Here is a 3779-nt window from a genome sequence, read left to right on the forward strand (position 1 = left end):
TAGGAAAAGAGCTACCAACTCTATGGTGTTCTAATAGCTATGTATCGGCTGGTAATGCTTTTTTTGTATGGAGATTGGGCTGAGGATCACTGATAGTTTCTGTTCTTCATTGTCAAGTCTGCCGCTTGTACTTCAGTGTGATTTAATTTGATATGTACATGGAACTGAAAGCAGGTTAGCTTGCATATATCAGTGTATTTACCAATATAGGCAAACATATCAGTCATTTGCGAGATTCAAAAATACTGAAAATGCAAATACATACTCACTTCAGTGCTTCCACTTAGAGCAGCCCTGGCAGTTGGTTCCCAATCATCATTTAAATGAACAATGGTTTCTTTGTTAAGTGCGAGTTACTAGAAATGTGTTCAGTTGCACACCCAATTTGGCACAAAATTACGTTTTTACATATCTTCCAGCAAATCACTTGTGTTTTTGGAGAATGCCTGCCTCAGTGTAAAAGATAATGCTTAGTTTAAGAGAAAGATAATTTAAATTTAGAATACAAAAATATTTTGAAGAAAGCAACAGAAAGAAATGAAGCTAACATAGCAATTACGTCACCATTTCTTTACTAATAGTAAGTTTTGCAATGATCTCTTCTAGGAAGAAGCTTCTAAACCTTATTATTTTTTTTTATAATGGAGCTAAACCTGATATGTAAATGTGGATTGCAGGAGTCCTTGGGAGTGAAACCTGGTAGAAGCTCTTCACTTTTCATTGGGATGTATTTACTGAAGTTCATAGGAAATGGACCCTCTAGGTATAGATCTCTATCTCTTCTTTGTACACTTGTGAGGCAGATCATCCACCACCATAGCATTAATCTTCTCTGTGGCTTCTGTGAAAGTCTGAAAAGAGATGAAGAGTGGCAGGATAGACTCAGGAGTGAACAAAAGCAGGTTTTTGGGATTTGGTTTCCTAGGTCCCCTCTGTTCTCACACAGATTTCCAAACTAAAATTAATACACGGGAAATGGAAGAACTATATAATTGCTTTAGAGGAAAAAAGAAAAAGAAACTCACTGTGTTTATAAGAACAGGAAGGAGTGACAATTTAACTGCCAAACTATTAAAACCAATTAGATCAATTGCTATTGTAACTTCACTTACTGCACTAGAGTTACATAGGCAATGAGTTTCATGTACTTATGCCTGTCATTCTAGTTTATATGCAGATATATTGCATTTCCTTTTTGAATTCCTTTTCACACAATACTGGTGATATTCTGAGAAAAGGTCTGTGATTCCATATAGTACAGTCCTATCTGTAAAGTGGAATTGACTAATTCAGTCATTATAAATGAATGGTTTCCTATGATGCAAGATCTTCAACTAATGGCATAGAACTCATTTTACTTCTCGGCCTTCAGTGGTCTCTAGTCTTTTAAAGTTAGAAGACTGTACTTTGGTTTAAGTTAATCAAAATTAGCTCCCTTCATTTCTCAAGAACAATCTAGTGTAAAATTTCTATACAAGGTAGACAGACCTGTTTTGAATATTAGGGTCTTGCTGGTCTGGGAATTTTTTTGTTTTGTTTTTTGTTTTTAATTAAGTCAATTCTATATAAGTTTATGCATTAAGTATAGCCATTCTTTCTTATTCATTATTTATGTTTATTTGGATAAGAATAGAAGCATAAAACTATGGTATATTGTTTAAGTTTGTAACTCATTTTTTTTTATTTGCTCTCTAATCCATGGGCAGTCTCTTTAAAAGAATATTATGAGAACTAGTGAGAGAGAGACTTCTAAATGTGATGAGGCTAATTTATTTTATTTCCAGAAGAACAATACATTTAGTTTGATATTCATGAATGAAAAATTGGATTTGATTGTAATAAATGCCATGCATGAAAAAGTGAAAATCCTAAGTATGTAATTTTTTTTACACACTGTTATATCTTTTTGAACATTTTCTTAGCCAAGAATTAAAAAAGGTTGTTATTGTCAGAAATCTCCTATGCTATAATAATAATGTCAAACTTGGATAGCATTATAATAATGATAGGACTTTTCCCTTTCATTTTATACAGGTTGAGTGAATTATAAATAGTCAAATGTCATGTTGCAGTGGCTAAAAAAAAAATGATATATCAGTCATCATTTACAGTTATTATTTTTAGCAAATACATCCAGAAAAAAAACACTGAATTCTTCTCTCTAGTGTATATCAGAAGTTTCTATCTACCTATTGGAATGAATTAGGTAGGCAAAGACAAAGCCACAATGAAATTGATAAATAAGGGGGGAAAATAAAAACCTAAGCAAGACCACAGATAGTAAGAATTAGCTAAGGAAACAGGATTTTCTTTTCTCATTAACCATTCTGCAAGAAACTAAGAACTTGTGCCTGCAGTCCTTATTTAAGTAAAATTCCAAGGGCATGTCCAGAGAAGCATGCACATGTTTTTCTCCGGGGATAAATAGCAGTAGCACATAGTGGTGCCCTGCTACTTGTCCCAGGGGCATGCCTCTGCATGTATGGTTTAGCACATAGCAAATTGGCCTGGGTAGGGGAGGGGAGGCTGGGGCCAACACCTGGGCTTTATCTCAGGTCCTGGGGGCCTCCTGGAGATTCAGTGGTTGTGATCCCAGTGCAGAGCCTGGCCAGCAGCTGGCGCATAGCTCTGGCTGGCCAGGTTCCGGTTTCGGGTGGTACACATTGCAGCCACGAGAGCTGCCCCGGTTTTTTTTCCTATTTTTTTTAGATACCATGATTTCCCAGTCTCTAATTTTGCCACCACACCGCAAATATGCAGCACAGCAAATGGATCCATGTGCATCGCATTTGTTCCACAATACCTCAAAAAGTTTTAAAAAACATGTTCCCACTTTTATAGATGCAGCCAAGAGGCTTTTGATGATGGCCAATAGAAATGAGTGCCTTCAAAGCAGAAGGAGAGAGAGCAAGTCCATAGTTAGTGAAGAACATAATTATATGTTCTCCTGGAAATATAAATGGAAAATAAGAGCTATTTGTTCATGTGCATGGGACAGTTCTTTATTTTAACACCTAACATGGAAATCAACAACTTAAATAAAAATGATGAAAATGTAAATACAATATTGATAGAAAATATGTATTTATTATTGTAATGTCTTGCTTAATCTTCAATATAATACCGTTTTCTAATTCATGACAAGAACAAAATGCAACACCTGCAATTTGTATGATTTGTATTTTTATACTATGTTTCCTAAAGGAATACTTAAGGTGAAATCAGCATTGGCTATCACGCAAACTGAGCAGTATACTACTATGCTACTAATACTGTTAGTAACTCAGTTTGTGACTGTGTCAGTTTTACAGCATAATATCCAGCCAATATTGACAGTAGCATGACCTCTTTCAGACCTTATGAGGCAATTGTCATAGATGTCAAATGTGTCATTTTTTGCTGAAAAGGGGAAAATAATTGTCTTTTACCTATCATCCTAAAATTACTTCCAGAAGGGTGCATTAGTTTATTTTTCATGTAGGATTTCATTCCCATCCCCTCCCTCTGTATTTTTCCATATCTGTGAGCAAAATCTTAAAGTTGGGTGGTATATAATTAATATTATACCAATACAAAAAAAAAACCTGTTAACATCTTCTTGGTTTAGATCATACTAGTAATGCTCAGCATTTATACCACATCTTATTTATATATCTAAAAATGTTTTATGCAGTTGAGTAAGCAGTTATTTTCATTTTCCAGTAGGAAAACTGAGGCACAAGGAGGTTAAAGTAAATAGCATACTCCATGTATCACAGGAAAAATGTTGAAGCAGGAAT

This window comes from Alligator sinensis, unplaced genomic scaffold (genome assembly GCF_000455745.1).
Source record: "Alligator sinensis unplaced genomic scaffold, ASM45574v1 scaffold348_1, whole genome shotgun sequence".
In the NCBI taxonomy this organism is placed as follows: Eukaryota; Metazoa; Chordata; order Crocodylia; family Alligatoridae; genus Alligator; species Alligator sinensis.